This window comes from Lepus europaeus, chromosome 12, assembly GCF_033115175.1.
Source record: "Lepus europaeus isolate LE1 chromosome 12, mLepTim1.pri, whole genome shotgun sequence".
Classification (NCBI taxonomy): Eukaryota; Metazoa; Chordata; class Mammalia; order Lagomorpha; family Leporidae; genus Lepus; species Lepus europaeus.
The window spans coordinates 96763078-96784478 of record NC_084838.1 but is presented as its reverse complement, the minus strand read 5'-3'; the positions used below and the strand labels follow the sequence as shown (position 1 = coordinate 96784478).

Here is a 21401-nt window from a genome sequence, read left to right as displayed (position 1 = left end):
TGTACTGATTTACATTCTTACCAACACAGTGTGTACAAGGATCAAATATCTCACTATACTCCTTTAATATATACAATTATTATGTGTTAAAACAAAGTAAAACTTAAAATCAATTTGGCATAAAAAATACAACTGGCACTGTAGAATTTTTTCAGAAAGGAAGATGGGACTTAGCTTCTACTTTTCCATATCTCACTGAAGTCCTGCCCCAGAATATTACTGAAAGCTTACCAACCCTGAAAGAATTTGATGGTGCAGTCACTGGAAACTCTGAACTCTGAGTCACCATGGGGTGAGAAGAACTGATCCTTTGGCAGATGAAGAAAATACCGGGTTAACCCACCCCAGGACGGTAGTAACTCCTGTAAGTCCATCCCCTCCCATCTCTGGCTCAGCAAGGTCTCTTCACGGGCGAAGAAACACTAATGATATCTTTTGAGCACATCATTATTGTTGGTTATTGATTTTGTCAAAAAACTCGATAACATCGATTACACCTGAATAAGGAATTTTTATATCCTTACGTTGTTGTACATATCTTCTCTTTGGTTGTTTCAAGCCATAGCTTAAATTTTAATAATTCAGTAATGAATCTTGTGTAATCTGTCTTAATCCTCTTGCCTAATTCTTTTACATTAAAGGATTAAATACAGAAAAGAAGATGTGGCCAAACCATGACTCACGCTTCTGTCAATGCAGAGCCCCAAAGGCAGATGGACGAGAAGAAACGTTCAGAGGTGAGTGAAACACACAAGTCTCAACTCAGAGCCAAAGCATCTGAGTTGCAGTCCAGTTACTCTAACTTCCCCTTCTTTCACAGCAGAAAAAATAATCTTAAAGGTTTGCAAATGCTATTCACTGCTGTATCTACTGTAGGATTTTCTATGAGGCTGACTTTACTAACTTACCGTCACAGGCTATTTGCTTTGAGCTGTTTTGCTAATAGTGGGGATGGGCCACACTGAGTCATCCGCAAGCTAGCCCAGTCCCCTGAGAACCCCGGAGAGTCATCGGCTTGACGACTGACCGGGATTAGCAATGTGGGGACTGTGCCTGTGAGGTGGGGCCTGGCGCAGATGAACTGTGTACTTTTGGGACCCAGGGCAATATTAGGCTGAGGAGACTGTAGGGAGAGGCTGAGATTCGGGCAGGTTGAATGGAGCCTGATCAGGTCCATCTTTAGAACCCGGAAATGGTGCCCTGGTCACACTCAACAGAGCCCTGGATTCTCACTCATGCACTTCCTGTTTCTGCCTGAGCTGGCGTGGTGTATGGTGATGGGGCGGGGCGGGAAGGGTCCCTGTTTTAGGACCACTTGTGGTTTGCGCCCTGTGAATGAGACCCGAAAGGGTCCTGTTCCTTACAGTCACCAGCCCTGTGGTGGGGAGGAGATGTGAATAGCAGCTTCCTGTCCACCCAGTCCATGCTCTGCAGGCCCTTATTGATCCTCTGGGCAAGAGGCTGTGCTTTCTCTATTAAAAGAAAGCAAAAGCCAAACCAAGTGAGGGGACAGGTTGAAATACTGTGACCTCTGGATGCTCCGCACCAGCACAGGCAAGTGTGGACAGTTCCAGGGAGCTCAAAGGAGCAGATAGGCTGATGCAGAAGTGTGTGTCTTTGTCCACACACCCATCCTCCGCTCAGCTTCCTCAACTACTTTCCCCCACCCCACCTCCCAGGCAGACCTAGCTTTCTCAGTTCACATGGATTCCCACCAGGGGTTGGCAGCACAGCCATGTGTTAGGCCATGCAGCACAGGCTCTGTACAAGGAAGGAGGATGGTACAGAGGGTGAGTCTGAGATGGAAGCTAATTTCAAGCTTGTTGACACCACATCTTCCAATCTAGCTTTGTCATGAAGCCAACATTTTAATCTCAAAAAAATATTAGCAGCAAAATAAAAATAATTTCTAAAAAGGATCCTAAGAACCACAAAAGGAGAAAGAGACATGCTCTTCTGTTGCCCCACCCTGCATCTAGAATAACTTTCGGTTCCATCTGCCAGTTTTCAGGCCTGTGCTGCCAAGGGCTCAGGACTTGGAGGGAGAATTCCCTAGGTATTTCTAAAGCAACCTTTAGCGACAGCTTTGGTCCTGCCCATGTGTGGATGCAGATGGACAGGGGACAGTACAAACAAAAGCACACTGCACACCTTCCAGAACAGTGAATATAAAAATTCTTTTTAATTAAAAAAAATTTTTATGTGAGAGACAGAGAAAGAAAGCTCCTATTGTTGTCTTATTTCTCAAACGCTTGGCCCACCAAAGCCAGGAGCCAGGAACTCAATCCAGGTCTCTCAAATGGGGTGCAGAAAACCAATCATATTAGCTGTCACCACTGACTCCCAGGGTCTTTATTTATTTGAAAGTCAGAGTTACACAGAGAGAGAAGGAGAAGCAGAGAGAGAGAGAGAGAGAGAGAGAGATCTTCCATCCACTGGTTCACTCCCCAATTGGCCGCAGTGGCCGAAGCTGCACCAATCCGAAGCCAGGAGCCAGGAGCTTCTTTCAGGTCTCTCACATAGGTGCAGGAGCCCAAGGACTTGGGCCATCTTCTACTGCTTTCCCAGGTCATAGGAGAGAGTTGGATCGGAAGTGGAGCAGACAGGACTTGAACTGGCACTCATATGTGATGCCGTAGGCGGTGGCTTTACCCACTATGCCACAGTGCCGGCCCCGGAATGTGGGCATCTTAACTATGCCAAATGCTTACCCCAATATATAAATTCTTGACACCGATTGTGTCAAGATATCTGTGTCAGATACCAACAAGGGCACTAAGATGATAAAAATTAGAGAAAATCTATTGGTTTTTTGTTTAATGTCACAATTATGTAAATAACTATTAGACAACATGCTACATTTAGAAGAGAGGTAACACAATGGGTTGTATGCACATAGAGGAGGGGGTATTTGGTTCCACACAAAGAAAGGAGGGCTTCACAGAGAACATAGATAGATATAGATACAGATACAGGTGTAGGTATACAGATAATGCTTTGGTGCAAGAAATACACAGCTACATAGTCATGAGGAACAGCTACACAGCTACAGTGGCCTAAGTGGATAGTTAGTATCTCACATACAAGACATATGGAGGGAAGACAGTCCAGGCTTGATCTGGATGCCATCAGGAAGAAGCCTAGGTTTGAGCCCTCACTCTACTTCAATGCAGCTACCTGTTAATGCGCAACCTGGGAGGCAGCAGGAAATGTCTCAGGTAGTTGGGCCCCTGCCACCCACATGGGACCCTGAGATAGAGCTCCAGACTCCTGGGGAGCAAACCAGTGGATGGAATATCTCTCTGGGTCTCGGTCTCCATTTCTGCCAGTTTGCCTTTCAAATAACAAATAAAAACTTTGGAGAAAACAAACCAGACTCTTTCCATCCTGGGCTTGGGGAGAAAAGACATTTTACATGAAATCTTCTTACTTTAAATCACTTTACTTTAAATCTTCTCTGTTGTGGATTTAATGAGCATTTCATTCTTCTATTCATCATTTCTGATCCAGCATTTCTGCATTTCTCTGGTAGATAAAAAGCATTTCAGGGTTTTTTAAAATTTTAATATCTTACTCAGGCCACATACATTTTCTTTGCTTGTGCTGTACACGTAAAGCAATCTCTTCCAGTGCTGCACTCTGATAGTCTCAAGAGTTGGTGTGTGTGCCTGTATAAACACACTTTCAAATCCAGAATAATTTCTCTCCTGCTCTAATAAGAATGACAAACTAGGTCAATTTCATTTGTCCTTGAAGTGTTTTAGAAAGAAAAGGCAAGGTTGCAATTTTTTTAAAGATTTTTTTATTTGCTATGAAAGGCAGAGTTACAGAAAGGGAGAGACAGAGACAGAGAGACAGACAAAGAGAGATCTTCTGTCCACTGGTTTACTCCCTAAATGGCCAGTGACAGAGGCTGGGCCAAGCCAAAACCAGGAGCCAGGAGCTCCATCCCAGTCTCCTACATGGATGTAGGGGCCCAATCACTTGGGCCATCTTCTACTGCTTTCCCAGGCCATAGCAGAGAGCTGGATCAGAAGTGGAGCAGCCAGGACTCAAACTGGTACCCATATGGGATGCTGGCATCACAGGTGGAGGCTTAACCCTTATACCACAATGCCAGTCTCATGGTTGCAATTTTTAAGCACTGTATTTATCTATTTGGTTACCCAAGAGTAACATACAAAGCATAACTTGCCATAGTAGCTAAGACATTGGGATGACAACATCCCATATCAGAGGGCCTATATTGAGTCCAGACTACACTTCTGATCCAACTTCCTGATAAAGGGCACCCTGATAGGCAGCAGATAGTTCTCATTTAGGTGGGCTTCTTCCACCACATGCCTCTACCCCCTGACTGAGTTCTAGGCTCCTGGCTTCAGCCTGTCCCAGCTCCAGCAATTGCAGGCAACTGGGAATATGAACCAGCAGATGAGTATCTCTCTTTCTCTCTGTGTCTTTAAGCCTCTCTCTCTCTCTCTCTCTCTCTCTCTCTCTGTAAAATGGAAAACAGAAAAAAAAATCTATAGTTAATAAATAACGTTGTATAAGTTGGAGGTGTGAATACAAAACAGAAATGAAAACTCCCCATAATCCTACATGGTCTGAATACAAACATTAAAAATCCCAGCAACAACATTAACATTTTGTTAAATACTCTTCCATACTTTTTTCTAAGTATATTGTGTTTTAAAAAGATGTTATAATGGGGCTAGTGCCCCATTATAATTTTTTTTAATTTTTTTTTAAATCATAATTTTTTTAAAAAGATTTTATTTATTTGAAAAGCAGAGGTACAGAGAAGAGAGGGAGAGAGAATGGAGAGATCGTTCATCTTCTGGTTCACTCACCAAATAGATGCAACTGCGAGGGCAGAAGCCATACATGAAGCCAGCATCATGAGTGGCAGCTTAATCTTCTGTGCCATAGCACAGGCTCCAGTCATAATTTTTTTTCACATTTTTCAGCTCAAACCACAAGCCAATCTGACATCTTCCATGCTGTTCCCATCTGCTTCAGAAATTCACACTGGACAGTTTTCAAATGACAGCAGATGTCCCAGTTGGTTAATCCTCTGCCTGCAGCGCCAGCTGTGGCGTAGTGGATAAAGCCGCCACCTGTAGTACTGGTATACCATATGGGCACTGGTTTGAGTCCCAGCTGCTCCACTTCCAATCCAGCTCCCTGCTAATGCACCTGGAAAAGCAGCAGAAGATGGCCCAAGTCCTTGGGCCCCTGCACCCATGTGGGAGACCTGGAAGCTCCAGGCTTCTGACTTCAGATTGGCCCAGCTCCAGCTGTTGCATTCATTTGGGGAGTGAACCAGCAGATGTAAGACCTCTCCTGTCTCTCTGCCTCTGTTTCTCTGTAACTCTACCTTTCAAATAAATACTTTTTAAAAAAATGTTCTAATATACACCTGCTTTATAACTTCTTTCACTTAACAATTCATCATGACTATTTTAAATATTTAATTAAATATTCCTAAAAACATAATTCTCAAAGGCACCATACTATGTGTGGTATGTTTTCATGGGCCAGCCACTATCCTAATCTCACTATTCACAAATATTCACTCCTGCCATCCTGCAGTCGTCTTTATCTGCCCTCCCAACACCTCCACTATCTCCAGCCTGCTCTGTGCAAGAGGAGGCTGCCCTGGAGAGACTGCACTGATGAGTTCCTATCCCCCTCTCACTGCCTTGGGTTGGGTCAGTGATGAGTTGTGGTAAATTGGATCCTCACTCCCAGCTGTCCAGGCTCCTCTGTCCCTACTTAGAACTTCCCATGTGAGTATAAGGCATGGAAGTGTCTGCTTTATTTCTGTCACCTAGGCTTGGCATGAGCCAGGAGCCCTGGAATGGATTTGCTGGTTTAGTTTGACCTCTTAGCCTCTGTTCTCAAGATGAGAGGCCCTTGGAGCAGACCTGAACCCCACCCAAAGCCTGAAGCAGGGCTGCTCCAGTCAGCCTGGAAGGGAAGGAAATAAGGGGTTGTCGCTGGCATACAGAGATGCGGGGACTGTTTGAGTGGACAGCTACTGCAGCTGTGACAGGCTCACTACAGACGGCTCTGAGGGGCTGGGGAGCAAGGTCAACATACCCGTGAGTTCCATGAGTGTCGCAGGGCTGTGGCATTCTCTGACAGAGGCACATGGCTTCCCTTTCCTACCTGTACAAGCTCGTCTCTCCCCTTACCCTCCCCCCACTAGGCGCCAATAACGCTCAGCTGCTCCCTACAACTCCTGCACTGTCCTAGGCGACTTGCCCACACCCTGCTTTACCTCTGTGAAGAGAGTCTCCATCAAACGCCCTTCCCATCACTCAACTTGTGGGTCTCATCCGCTTCCTGCCTGGACTCTGCCTGAGAAAAAGTCCTCTCCTCTCCTCTCCTCTCCTCTCCTCTCCTCTCCTCTCCTCTCCTCTCCTCTCCTCTCCTCTCCTCTCTTCTCCTCTCCTCTCCTCTCCTCTCCTCTTCTCTTCTCTTCTCTCTGTTGCTCTGCCTTTCAAATAAATAAGTAAATAAAATATCTATAAAATTATTTTCTTTGGGGGATGGCATTGTGGCATGGAGGGTTGAACCATTGCTTGCAACACCGGTATCCCATATTGGAATGCCAGTTCAAGTCCCGGTTGCTCTGATTCTGATCCAGCCCTCTGTTAATGCACCTAGGAAAGCAGCAGAAGATGACTCAAGTTCTTGGACCACTACCACCCATGTGGGAGACCTAGATGGAGTTTCTGGCTCTCAGCTTCTATTTGACCCAGCCCTAGCTATTGCAGCCATTTAGGGAGTGGACCAGTGGATGGAAGATCTCTCTCTGTCTCTGTCTCTGTGTGTGTATGTGTCATTCTGTCTTTCAAATAAATAAATCTTTTAAAAATAAAATAAAAGTGATTAGGTTCAATGAACACAGCCCAGGCATTACAGAACTATGTATTACAGGATTTGAACATTCCTGTAATTCCATATGCTCAGAAAAACATGGATGGGGATGGTGTTAAGCTGCCTGCTGTAACACCACCAACCCATATTGATGTTGGTTTGTGTCCTGGCTGCTCCACTTCTGATCCAGCTTCCTGCTAATGGCCTGGGAAAAGCAGTGAAAGATGGCCCAAATGTTTGGGCCCAAAGATGGATAAAGCTCCTGGCTTCTGGCTTCTGTCTAGCTCAGCCCTGACCATTGTGGCCACTTGGGGAGTGAACCAGCAGGGGCCCAAGCACTTGGGCCATCATCTGCTCCTTTTCTCAAGCCATTAGCAGGGATCTGGGTCAGAAGTGGAGCAACCTGGAGATGAACCAGTGCCCTTAAGCACTGGTGGCGTAGCAGTCAGTGGCTTCACTGGATATGCCAGAGCACCAGCCCCTTTAATATTTATTTACATTAAAAGACAGAGAGAGAAAGAGATGGGGGAGAGGAAGAGAGAGAGAGAGAGAGAGAGAGAGAGAGAGAGAGAGAGATCTTCCATATGCTGGTTCACTACCCAAGTAGCCACCATGGACAGGACTGGGTCAGGCCAAAGCCAGGAGCCAGGAACTCCATCTGAGTCACCCACATCGGTGGCAGGGGACCAAGTACTTGGGTCATCTGCTGCTGCTTTACCAGGTACATTAGCAAGGAGCTGGATTGAAAGAGGAGTAGCTGGGACTCAAACTAGTGCTCCAATATGGGATGGCAGCATAGAAAATAGTGACTTAACCCACTGTGTCACAGCACAGGTCCTCCTTGTGTCCTCTGCATTTTTCTATTTTTACTTAAGATTTATTTATTTATTTTATTTGAAAAGCAAAGTTACAGAATGGGGCATGGGGAGACAGAGAAAGAGATCTTCCATTGGTTGGTTTACTCCCCAAATGGCCATAGGGATTGGGGCTGGGACAGGTGGGAGCCAGGAACCTGAAACTCCATCTGGGTCTCTCACATAGGTAGCAGGGGCCCAAGCACTTGGCTATCATCTGCTGCTTTCCGAGGTGCTTTAGCAGGGAGCTGGATTGAAGTGGAGCAGCTGTATGGGAGGCCAGCATTGCAGGTGGCAGCTTTAGTCACTATGCCACAACACCGGCCCCTGTAAGATTTATTTTACTGGGGGCCAGCACTGTGGCATAGTAGGTTAAGCCTCTACTTGCAGCACCAGCATCCCATCTGGGCACAGGTTCATTTCCCGGCTGCTCCTCTTCCAATCCAACTCTGTTTATGGCCTAGGAGAGCAGTGGAAGATGGCCCAAGTGCTTGGGCCCCTGCACCCACATGGGAGAGCCAGAGGAGGCTCCTGACTCTTGGCTGCAGATCAATCCAGCTCTGGCTGTTATGGCCATTTGGGGAGTGAACTAGCAGATGGAAGACCTCTCTCAGCCTCTCCCTCTGTCTATCACTCTGCCTCTCAAATAAATAAATTAATTTTTAAAAATATTTATTTTGGAACCGGTGCTGTGGCGTAGCAGGTAAAGCCACCACCTGCAGTGGCAGCATCCCATATGGGTGCCAGTTCGAGACTTGGCTGCTCCACTTCCAGTCCAGCTCTCTGCTATGGCCTGGGAAAGCAGCAGAGGATGACTCAAGTCCTTGGGCCCCTGCATCCACGTGGGAGACCCAGAAGAAGCTCAAGGCTCCTGGCTTCAGATCGGTGCAGCTCCGGCCGTTGCAGCCATGTGGGGAGTGAACCAGTAGATGGAAGACCTCTCTCTCTCTCTCTCTCTCTCTCCCTCTCTGTCACTCTGTCTTTCAAATAAATAACTAAATTGAAAAAGGCATACAGATCGTAAAGGAATAAATAAAACTATCTTTATAAAAAAACAAAAAATATTTATTTTGTTTGCATTGAAAGGCAGAGTGACAGAGGGAGACACACATACACACACACACACACAGAGGGAGGGAGGGAGGGAAAGAGAGAGAGAGAGAGAGAGAGAGAGAGAGAGAGAGAGAGAGAATCTTCCATCTGCTGGTTTACTCACCAAATAGCTAACATGGCCAGGACTGTGCCAGACAGGTGTCCCAAGCAGCATCTTGACCACTGTACCAAACACTCACCCCAGTATCTTTTCTTAATGATTTGTAAGAAGTCTTTTAAGTTGTTTATCTTATACCCAGCAAAGATTTTTTCACACTGTCACTTTTATTGTACCTTTACAAATGCATCTTTTAGGTAGCCCAATTTAATCTGTTTTTACCCTTATCTTGTCTGCCTTTTGTGCTATATTTAGAAAGTTTTTATTCATCAGAAGGTCACATAAACATTCACATGTTCTTCTGATTCTTTGGTAGTTTCATTTTTTTATATTCAAAGGTGCAAACCACCTAAAATTTGTTTTGATATTTGGGGAGAGGAAAAGACCTATTTTTATTTGAATTCAAATAATCCTTTGACATCATTTACTACATAAACTATTTGTATTTGTTTTATTGATCAGTGAATTCTATGCCAACATTTCAGTGCTCAAGTACTTAGCTTAATAATGCATAATCCCTGTAGTACAATTTCCCCCCTTCTTAACTGTTCTTTCTCAAAAATTACATGAACTTTTCTTGAGTGGTCAGTCCAACAAATTAACTTTAGGGTCATTTTGTCACTTCTCAAGAAAAATCTTACTGGAATTTTGCTTAAAATTTTGTTCAATTTATGCACTAATGTGGGGGGAATTACCTTTGCCACATTGAATGATTCCATTTAGAAAGGTGATAGCCTATGTTCCATTTATGTAAGTCTTCTGGATCTCTAAGAAAAACCACATTTTGTGGTTTTCTTTACAAAGCTCTTGTGTAATTATGTAAAGTGTTGAAAGACATGTGGACTTAAAGCTCCATGCAGATAATCTCAGATTCTAGGGAGCTCCAATTAGGAGTCAAAAGACCTAGATGTAGTTCTGACTAGTCACATAATACCTGGAAAAATCCACAAAACTCTCCCCTACCTGTTTTCTTAACAGGATTAAGATTCCCTGCCTTTTTCTCTTTTGTAGTTTGCCTTAGGGTCACACAATCCCTACGGTAGAGAGAGAGAGTCCTGTTAACACCAGGGGTTCTTGCTTTGTGAAGACATAGCTAAAAGTGGTCACTTGCCCAGCAAGGATTTGATCATCTAAAATAATCCAGAAATAATCAAGAAATAATTAGTGAGCACTCATAAAGTGCTCCCACTCTCTTCTCCAGAGGTAGAACGCTCAGTGCCAGAACCTGGAGAGTCCAGGGCCAAGTAGGACACATTGGCCATCCTAGCTGTCAGGCCTCCCTTCTCCAAAAATCCTGATTCCAAGTTTCTTTCTTTTTTTTTTTTTTTTTGACAGGCAGAGTTAGACAGTGAGAGAGGGAGATAGAGAGAAAGGTCTTCCTTTTTCCGTTGGTTCACACACACACACACACCCCCCCCCAAATGGCCACTACGGCCAGCGCACCGTGCTGATCCGAAGCCAGGAGCCAGGTGCTTCTCCTGGTCTTCAATGCTGGTGCAGGGCCCAAGCACTTGGGCCATCCTCCACTGCACTCCCAGGCCACAGCAGAGAGCTGGACAGGAAGAGGAGCGACCGGGACAGAATCTGGCACCCCAACCGGGACTAGAACCCGGGGTGCCGGCGCCGCAGGTGGAAGATTAGCCTAGTGAGCCGCAGCACCCGGCCCCAAGTTTCTATACATGAGAGAACAAATCTGTACTCACGAGGTGTTTCCAGCTGAAGAGTGGAGACAGAGTGAACACTTATGAAGTGATGAAGGAAGGTGTGTAAGGAATTCTGCTGTGAGGACTCCTGGTGCAAGTGGGCTTGCGAAAGAGGAAGTTTGGCTTGACCTAGACACTCACTGGAGGTAGCTGTTCTAGACTTCAGAACCAGAAGCAGTGTTGTGACTCAGGGAGCTAAGCTGCCACCTGCAATGCCAGCATCCCATATCAGAGTATTGCTCCAAATGTTTGGCTGCTCTACTTCTGATATAGCTCCTTGCTAATACACCTAAGAAGGCAGCAGAGAATGGTCCAAGTGTTTGGGCCCCTCCTATCCACACAGGAGATCCAGGTGATGTTCTGGGCTCCTGGCTTCGTCCTGGATCAGTCCCAGTCATTGGGGCCATTTGGAAAGTACACAAGTGGACAGAAGATCTCTCTCTCTCTCTCTCTCTCTCTCTCTCTCTGCCTTTCAAATAAATAGTTGAAGAAAAAGAAGAACTGGAAGGGTGTGTATGGATGGGATTCTGGGTGGGAGTGAGCAGGAGGTGGAAATCAGGGTGTTGTTGCAAGGAAGAGATAATTCAACCCCTGGCCCAGTGCACCACAGGTCCTCAATGGACACAACTTCAACTGACCAAAATGCACCTAGTAACACAGAACTGGGATATGCATGAATCACTTGTTTAGCATCCCACCCTCTGATGGCCATAAAAGTGACATCCAGAAACAGGGCAAACCAGCTAAGAGACTCTCTCCTGAAACACTACATGAAATCATGTGAACATTACAGACCCAGCGCAGTCCTCTCTGCCCCTCAGCTGCTGGAGTTCTGGAGCTAAATTTAGAGCTCAGGACAATCTAAAGAACCAGTTCCCATTTACTCCTTCCACTTCCTTTAATCGGGCATTGTTCTTTCATATCCTGAAATATCTCAACTCGCATTGCTTTATGAAATGTTACTACCCAAAAGTTGCATTATGGAAAAATTAAAAAGAAAAATGCAAAGATGAGAGTTAAAATTCCTGAGATTGTTCCTAAATATAGCTACTGTTAATATTTCAGTGTTTCCTCCCCCACACACATACTCACTCACTATTGTTCTCTGGATATTGTACTGAATGTTTTCTAGCTTGATTTTTTTGTCTAATTTGTTTGAAAGAGACACAGAGAGAGAGAGTTCCCAATTTGCTGGTTCACTCCCCAGATGCCTGCAAAAGTCCAGGCTAGGCCCAACTAAAGCCAAGATCAGGAACTCAATCAATATCTCTCTCATAGATAGAAAGGATTTAATTACTTGAACCATCATCTGCTGCCTCCCAGAGTGCATATTAATAGGAAGATAGAAGCCAGAGTGAAGCTAGGAACCAGAGTTGTTGCATTAGGGGTTAAGTCACCACCTGAAGTGCTAGCATCTTATAAAAGTGTCAGTTTGCGTCCTAGCTGCTCCACTTCCAATCCAACTTCCTACTAATGCACCTGGGGAAGCAGAGGAAGATGTCCCAAGTGTTTGGGCCCTTCACCCATGTGAGACCCAGATGAAGCTCCTGGCTCCTGGCCTCAGCCTGGCCCAGCCCTGACTGTTGAGACCATTTGAGGAGTGAGCAAGTGGATGAAAGATTCTCTCTGAATCACCCTCTCTCTCCGCAACTGTCCCTTTCAAATACATAGAATAATTAAAAAAAAAAAAAAAAAAGAGTGGAGCTAGATCTTGACGCCAGGCATTTTGATATGGAATTCCAGTGTCCCAAGTGGTACCTTAACCACTAGGCCAAATACTTGCCCCTGAGGTGAGGATTTAAATGAGATAATATGCATAAGCATTTAGCAGAATCTGACCCAGAGTGAGCTCTCAATAAATATTATCAACAATTATATTTGCAATTGCTTTCTCAAGAAATAGTGTATTAACTTTCATCCCTGGGGGCAAAGTCAAGTTCTTTGGGGGAGCTTACAGGACTGAATTCTCAAATAAAAATTTAAAAGTAGCATTACATTCTGGTCTTTTGTCCACCAGGATGACAGTGCCAATTTACTTCTGCTGTAAGCAATGTCCTCAGAGACGCAGCTTCTCCTTCTGCAAGCATCTTATCCAGTCCCTCTAGTGGCCAGGAGGGTGAATGTCTCATAGCTAACTCACAAAAGAAAAAGAAAGCAACCACACTTCCTTTTTTGTAAAGGAACTTCATAGTGATCCAAGTAACATCCCCCAAGGTCATTATAGGTCTCTGTGTCCTACACGCTGCAGTTTTCTCTCCAAGACAGAGAGGGGAAAGTGTGCAGATCTAGTGGAGGCAGTGGTTCTCAGTCTTGGCTGAACTTTGAAATCGTGCAATCGAGATTGTACAGAGGCTGTCATCTCAATAGACTGGGGTGCAGTTGAGCACCAGGAGTTTTAAGAGCTCACCAGGAGACTAATGGTCAGCTGAGGCTGAGAACCACTAGACTAAAGGAAATGCCCTCAACCCCATTTTGACCTCTTTCCCATCCAGTCCTTGATCAGACAGCTGGAGAGCAGTTAGATCCTCTCACCACCGACCTGAGGAGGGTTTTAAGGAAAATAAACAAGCACCCTGAGGGCCAGGGATTTGCATGCCACTTGGAATGCTGACCTCCCATATCCGAGAGTATGGGTCTGAGTTCCAGCTCCACTCCTGATTCCAGCTTCTAGCTTCCTAATGGTGCACACCATGGAAGGCAGCATGTGATGGCGCAAGTACATGTGTCCCTGTGACCTACATGGGAGACCTGGATGGAGTTCCGGGCTCCCAGCTTCAGCTTGACCTAACCCCAAGCTTGTTGTGGGCATTTGGGGGAGTGAACCAGCAATGAAGATGTCTCTCTCGCTCTTTCTCATTTACTCACTTGTTCTTGCTCCACCTTTCAAATAAAAATAAAGTTTTTTAAAGAACTTAAAACAACCTGGGGAAGTTGCTGTGGCACAGCTTGCATATCAGAGGCCACCACCTCTGCTTCCAGTCCAGCTTCCTGCTAACATGCCTGGTAACCAGTGGATGATGGTTCAAGTGCTTGAGTTCCTATTACCCACATGGGTGATCTGGATGCAACCTGGCTGTTGTAGGCATCTGGGGAGTAAACCAGCAGATGAAAGATATCTCTAACTCTATCTCTCTTTCTCTCCCTCCCTCTGTGTGTGTGTGTATATATATGTTGTTCTGCCTTTCAAATAAATAAAATAAATAAGTAAAAAAGAAATTTACAAAACTCAGGGTTAATAATTCCTGTGGGACTGCTATCTTCCAGTTATCTCTAGCCATCTGGAAATAAAATTGGTCACTAGTATAAGTGACGTAGGTAATTCTAAATTTTCTAGGACTAGACACGTTAAGCAGAACTAGGTGGGGGCCAGTGCTGTGGCATAGAGGGTCAACCTGTGGCACTGGCATCCCATATGGGCACCAGTTCAAGTTCCAGCTGCTCCACTTCTGATCCAGTTTCCTGCTAATGTGCCCAGGAAAGCAGCAGAGGATGGCCCAAGTATTGGGCCACTGCATTGGCATGGGAGACCCAGAAGAAGCTCCTGGCTCCTGGCTTCGGCCTGGCCCAGCTCTGGCAGTCATTTGGGGCATGAACCAGTGGATAGCAGATGGAAGATCTCCTCTGTCTCTCCCTCTCTCTGTAATTCTGCCTTTCAGATAAAACTAAATAAAAAAAAAAAAAGAAATAGGTGAAATACATTTTATAATATTTTAGGTCAAACAAATATATACAAAATAATATCATTTCACTGTTTAATATAAAACATTAGGAGTTATTTTATAATCTTTTTCATATTGTCTTTTTTTTTTTTTTTTTGACAGGCAGAGTGGACAGTGAGAGAGAGAGAGACAGAGAGAAAGGTCTTCCTTTGCCGTTGGTTCACCCTCCAATGGTCACTGCAGCTGGCGCACCGTGCTGATCCGAAGCCAGGAACCAGGTGCTTCTCCTGGTCTCCCATGCAGGTGCAGGGCCCAAGGACTTGGGCCATCCTCCACTGCACTCCCGGGCCATAGCAGAGAGCCGGACTGGAAAAGGGGCAACCGGGACAGAACCGGCGTCCCGGCCAGGACTAGAACCCGGGGTGCCAGTGCCACAGGTGGAGGATTAGCCTATTGAGCCGCAGCGCCAGCCTCATATTGTCTTTGATATCTGCTATGTATCTTATGCTTACAGTTCCCAGAATCAGTGAAATACCTATTTTTTAAATTTGCTAGATTTTTAGTTTTTTATTTTATTTATTTGAGAGGCAGAGAGAGCACTTCCTTCCAGCACTCCACCCATCAGATGACTGGACCTAAACGAGGAGGAAGCTGGGAGCCCAGATCTCAGTCCAGGTCTCCCACATGGGTGGCAGGAACTCAACCACTTGACCCATTACCTGTTACCTGCTGCCTCCCAAGGTGTGCATTAGCAGGAAGCTGGAATAGGGAATGGAGCCATGACTCAATCCCAGGCACTCTGATATGGGATGCAAGCATCCCAAGCAGTGTCTTAGCCACTACACCAGATGTGTAACCCTACACAAACTTCTTAAACAATTAATAAATAAAATTAAAAATATAGAAAATCAGAAAGAACTTCAGAACCACCAGATTCCCACCATCCACATGATAATCACAGAGCTGTTTCCATTCCTGGCTTCAGCAGCAGCAGCTGGAAGTCTGGAGATTCTCCCCAACCCAAAGATTCGGTCTGAGTGACACCTGGCTATTGAGATTAATTGTTCATACTCCCCATGTGAATTCTAATGAGCATCAAGATGAGAACCAGAGTCCTCAGTCTAGGAATATCACATTTACAGTGCATACCAGTTATGTGAAGATCTTGGAGTAGGTTTGAGATGGGGTTCCCAACTCTACATTTTTTTAAATTTGTTAAAAAATATGGAATGCTCCATGAATTTGCATGTCATCTTTGCACAAGGGCCATGCTAATCTTCTCTGTATTGTTCCAATTTCAGTACCCAACCTGCCGAAGCAAGCACTGGATTCAGCATTTCCATCAAGCTCCCAGGTGACACTGACACGGCAGATCTGCTAGCTGTCCTTTAAACATCCCAGACTCTTACCTGTGGACAAGTATCTGTATATACATTTTTCCCTCTACAAATTAATCCTACTGTAGTCTTGTTGTACAATCTGCTTTTAAAATTTATTTATTTCTAGTACTGAAACAGTATTTTTACACTTTGTGTTTCTGCATGGGTACAAACTGATGAGATCTTTACTAATTATATACTGAATCGATCTTCTGTATATAAAGATAATTGGAAATGAAAAAAAAACTGGTGTTAAATTGGAAATGGCATAGAAAATTAATTAATTTTAAAAAAATATTATGTAGGATCTCTGTCTTTAATGTGCTGTACACTCTTATTTAATGCTATAACTAGTACTCCAACAGTATTTTTTTTCACTTTGTGTTGCTATATGGGGACAAACTGTTGAAATCGTTACCTAATATATACTAAACTGATCTTCTGTACATAAAGAGAATTGAAAATGAATCATGATGTGATTGGAAGGGGAGAGGGAGCGGGAAAGGGGAGGGTTGTGGGTGGGAGGGAAGTTTTGGGAGGGGGAAACCATTGTAACCCATAAGCTGTACTTTGGAAATTTATATTCATTAAATAAAAGTTTAATTAAAAAAATTTATTTATTTATCTACTTAAGAGGCATATAGAGACACACACAAAGAGCAAGCTCCCATCTGCTGGTTCACTCCCCAACTCTCTACTGGGGGCCAAAGTTAGAACTCAAAACCAGAGCCAGGAACTCAATACAAATGCACTCCACAGTGGGTGGCAGGAACCCAATAATTTGCGCCATCACTCCCACCTCCCAGGGTCTGCATTAACAGGAAGATGGAGTCAGGAGCCAGAGTCAAATACCAAAGCCAGGCGCTCTGATGTGGGGCATGACATCCTAACCTGCCTGCTAACCACTAGACCAACCATAAGTCTTGACAACCTGTTTTTTTTTTTTAATTCAATTATCTATGTTAACCGTCTTTGTATGTTCAAAAAAATGCTCTTCTACATAAAGAGTTTTGATTGTACACAAGAGATTGCATTTTAAGGATGTGTCACTAGCAGGGCAATTTGGAAGGTAGGGATTGCAGGTGGCATGTCACACAGTCTGGGAAGTGCAAACCCCACCAAGACCAAGGATGCTACTTCCCAAGCAATCCCGATGTACTGTCCCTCTCTTCTCTTCCTTCACATAGAGAACAACTAATTTAATAAGTTCCCACTTGGGGACCTTAAATTTCTGTCATCACAAACAAGGCAAAATAGTTTTTCTGAGAAAAATAAAGCACACTAATCTCATGAGGAAGGTGTTATTCTCCTTTTTGTATAGGTAAATGGCTCTTAGAAATCTGCCTTTTTAAAAACATTCCAATGAAACTGATCATCATCTGCTTTAGGAATCATTGAAATTCCAATTCAACCATTTTATACTAGTGGGAAGGATAATGGTGTTTCCTGGATAGAGTCAAATGCAGAGTGTTAGGCACTCACAGCCCCTGCCATATATCTGTGTGGAGGGGCAAGCCCTAGACAGAGCCTCATGTCTACTCTGCCCATCTGTAAATGGGCTGGGGGGGTGGGGTAGAAATCCAATGAGAGAGCAGACAGAGAGGGTCCAAGGAGCAGCCCATGAGGGGCTACACTGTGAAAACTCGTGCTCTTTGGAGAAGAGGTGGTGCCAGGAGGCGGCAGAAGCCACTGAGACCCAGGGCTCCTGATAGCAGAAATGTGGAGAGAAACCATGAGTGTGGCAGAGAAGTTAGAAGCAGGCCGGTAGTGACAAAAGGGTGCAAAGCAGGAGTCGGCATACAGCTGACTGGAACAGCAATGGGATTCACACTCCATCTCTCTGAATTCAGAGTTTCTGCTCTTTGTCACTTGAGCTATAGTGACTCATCAATTGCGACAGTTAAAAGGAAGTAATCCTCCACCTGCGGCGCCGGCACCCTGGGTTCTAGTCCCAGTTGGGGCACCAGATTCTGTCCTGGTTGCTCCTCTTCCTGTCCAGCTCTCTGCTGTGGCCCGGGAGTGCAGTGGAGGATGGCCCAAGTGCTTGGGCCCTGCACCTGCATGGGAGACCAGGAGGAAGCACCTGGCTCCTGGCTTTGGATCGGCACGGTGTGCTAGCTGCAACATGCCAGCCGTAGTGGCCACTTGGGGGGTGAACCAACGGAAAAAGGAAGACCTTTCTCTCTGTCTCTCTCTCTCTCACTGTCTAACTCTGCCTGTCAAAAAAGAAAAAGAAAAAGAAAGAAAGTATAGGGATGATCCAAGTGCAAGCTCCTTTTGAAGCAGGAAGGCAACTTGCAAACCTCCCCATTTCATAGAGTCACAGTCGCCCCTCAGGGTGAAGTCAAGCTTCCAGAGGCAGCAACTGCCATTTGCAGACATAGCCAGAAGTTCCTCATTTATCATATATTGAACTCTTTCTAGAATCCTCCACTTCAGCATTTCCCCAGGCAGTAGATAAACTGTGAAAAGCCATCAATTTAGTCTGGAATTAGACAGCCAGATGAAGCTAGTACAATGAATCAAGCACCATTTTCACCTGAGAAAAGGGACCCGCCAGTCACTAAAACACACGCTGCTTTGCTGTGCGTCTGCAGGAGGCAACCCCAGGCCTTGCTCCGGGAGTACAGAGAGGGCCTCAGGTATTTCCTCTGGAGAGGCTTCCGCCAACACTGCAGTGGAGGCTACAGAATTGTGGGCCCAAGGCTGAGGGCTTTAGAAAAAGAAGGAGTAGAAATTCCTTTTACTTTGTCCAATTTTATCAAGCCTGCTTTGTGGTTGGCTAAAGAAAAACATGGTCTATTTAACTAAATTCTTGTCCAAACATCACAATTAACTTCCTCCTCCTCCTTTTCCTTTTCCTTCTCCTCCTTTTCCGGCTCCCTGAAGCTTCTAGAAAGTAAATTTTACACCTTTCACTCAGTATTACTTCTGTGCCTGCTAAGGCTACAAGCTTACAGAACTGGCAAGGAAGGTACAAGGAAGAAGGCATTACCCCACAACCTGGGATTCACTCTCAAGGAGGGCAGAGGGCCAATCTGTCTATTCCTGTTAATTCTTTATCTTTCTAATTTTTTACCTTTTGAGATTTTTTTTTATTATTATTTTATCTGTTTGAAAGGCATGGCGACAGACAGACAGGGAGAGACAGAGATCTTCCATTCACTGGTGCACAACCCATGTGATCCATGATCACAACTGTTGGGGCTAGGCCAGGCAAAAGCCAGGAGCCAGGAACTCCATCTGGGTCTCCCATGTGGGTGGCAGGGGCCCAAGTACTTGAACCATCTTCTGCTGCCTTCCCAGGCACATTAGCAGGGAGCTGGATCAGAACGGGAGGAGCCAGGACTCAAACCAGTGTTCTGATATGGGATGCTGGTGTCACAAGTGGCATCTTTAACCCACTGTGCCACCATGCTGGCCCTTATAGACTCTTTTCCCACAATGTCAGTAGGACATTAATACCAAACATGAAAAATACATTGAAAAAAAAAAAAACTACAGGCAAATTTCACTCATGAATGTAGACTTTATATTTAAATTGTTACTTACTCATTTTCATTTAATTGGAAAGGCAGAGAGATAGAGAAAGACAGACAGAGATCTTCCATACACTGGTTCACTGACTGGGCCAGGCTAAAGCTAAGAGCCAGAAACTCAATGTGGGGCTCCAAGGTGGTAGCAGGGACCTAACTGCTGTGTCCCAGAGGGCCCCTTAGAGGGAAGCTGGAATCAGAGGCAGAGCCAGGATTCAAACCCAGGCACTGTGATTATAGACTGTGGGTATCCCAAGCGGCATCTTAACTGTTGTGCCAAACATCCCCCCAACTATAGATTTAAAAAATCTGTAGTGGACAAAAGGCTGTTTGGAGAAGTTCAACCTTCACTTTTGACAAACATATTAATAAAATAGAAGGATATTTCCTTAACATAATAAATGCAAACAAACTAAAACCAACATAATGCTTAATGGTAAAATACCCAAAAAATCTCTGTTAACCCAGGTAAAACACAAGAATGCCCACATCACCACTACTATTACATGCTGTCCTGAAGGTATAAGCCTATGCAATTAGAGAAGAGAAAGAAATTGGAAGTATAAAAATTAAAAAAGGAAAAGAAAATTTTTTTATTTGCAGATATTATGATGGAATAGTTTGGAAATTAAAGAGTAAGAAAATGCAGTACAGTACCTAACTGCAAATTAAACACACACAAATGAAAAGTTGTATTAGTGAATAACTCAGATCCAAGAAAACAGAATGTTAAGGTGCCAATGGGCAAAGGTAATAAAGCAATTTACACTACAGGCATTCCCAAAGGCTCAGAAAGTGGTGGAACCCCTTTACTTTGAAAAAGAATGAGTCTAAGAAAATTGGGTGGAATTCTATGGATAAGAAGTTAGAGCCCTCTCAATACTGTGGCACAGTGGGTTAAACCATGGTTTGCAGTGCCAGAATCCCACATGGTCACCGGCTGCTTCACTTCCAATCCAACTCCCTGCTAATGCACCTGGGAATGCAGTGGAAGATGGAGCAAGTCCCTGGGCCCTGTACCCACAAGGGAGATCTGGAGGAGGTTCTTGGCTTTGGCCTGGCCCAGTCTCGGTCTTTGTTGACACTTGAGGAGGGACCCAGCAGATGGAAGATCTCTGTCTCTCTCTCTCTCTCTCTCTCTCTCTCTCTCTCTCTCTCTGTAACTCTGCCTTCCAAATAAATAAATAAACCTTTTTAAAAAATATTAAAATAAAAAGAAGTTATAGCCCTCGATTTTATCCTCCAGAAAGAGCCCAACACGGGTGAGGGTAGAAGGTGGCCCTTGTGTCCTGTCTGCAGGATGCTTGGCATGCTTGGTGCAGAGATGCCAGATGGAAACAAGAGTAAGTGCTATGGGCTGAGACTCTTGCCTTCTGCTGATCCCAGAACACCAGTAGCCTGGCTTTCATCCTTCCAGAGGAACAACAGAAAAGACTGATCTGGGGACCCTGACCAGCTCACAAGGAAAGACGTAAAGATGTAGACATCAGGAATTCTCCCAATGAAACTGACTATCCCAAACATTCTACAAGCCCTTCTCTACTGTCAAAACTTCCAATTAGCTTGCAAAAGGGCAAACAACCAAAAGTCACCAGGAATTTGAAACATAAAAAAAAAATTTTAATGCAAACAGAAAGAAGAAACTTGGAAACCCTGAGATATACAATTATACAAGGAGAAGAAAACTAAAACAAAATAAAAACTTTTTGCTAACATAGATATTGGTCAGGATTCTCCAGAGAAATGGGGCCAAACTCATTTGTGTGTATGTGTATGGAAAGAGAGAAAAAGAGAGAGAGAGTAATATAAGAAATTGGGCTCATATAATTATGAAGGTTGAGAAGTCTCTGGATCTGCAGTCTGAGGGCCTTAAAAACTGGGGGAGCTGGTGGTATAAGTCCTAGTTCAAGACCAAAGCAAGAGAAGACCAATGCTCCAGCTCAAAGATCATTAGATAGAGACAGTCTCCTGTTGAGCTTTGTTCTACTCAGACTTTGTTCTACCTATAAACCTTCAACAGGTTGGATGATACTCACCCACACCAATAAAGACAAGTGGCTTTACTTAGTCCATGGATTCAAATGTTAATCTCACCAAGAAACATTATCACTGTTGTAAACCCAATAATGTTGCACCAAATATCAGGGCATCCTGTGACCCAGTCAAGCTGACACA

The 21401-nt window shown here is 44.6% G+C and overlaps 1 long non-coding RNA gene and 1 other non-coding gene across 2 annotated transcripts; one reads left to right on the top strand and one right to left on the bottom strand.

Annotated features, from left to right (window-relative positions):
* Nucleotides 1-300: 300 nt before the first annotated feature.
* Nucleotides 301-15706, top strand: LOC133771790 (uncharacterized). Its single transcript, XR_009867631.1, has 3 exons — nt 301-364; nt 642-737; nt 15613-15706. It is a non-coding gene; the product is annotated as an uncharacterized LOC133771790 (long non-coding RNA).
* LOC133772081 (U6 spliceosomal RNA) lies at nt 15530-15634 on the bottom strand. The gene has a single exon (XR_009867709.1). It is a non-coding gene; the product is annotated as a U6 spliceosomal RNA (small nuclear RNA).
* Nucleotides 15707-21401: the final 5695 nt, after the last annotated feature.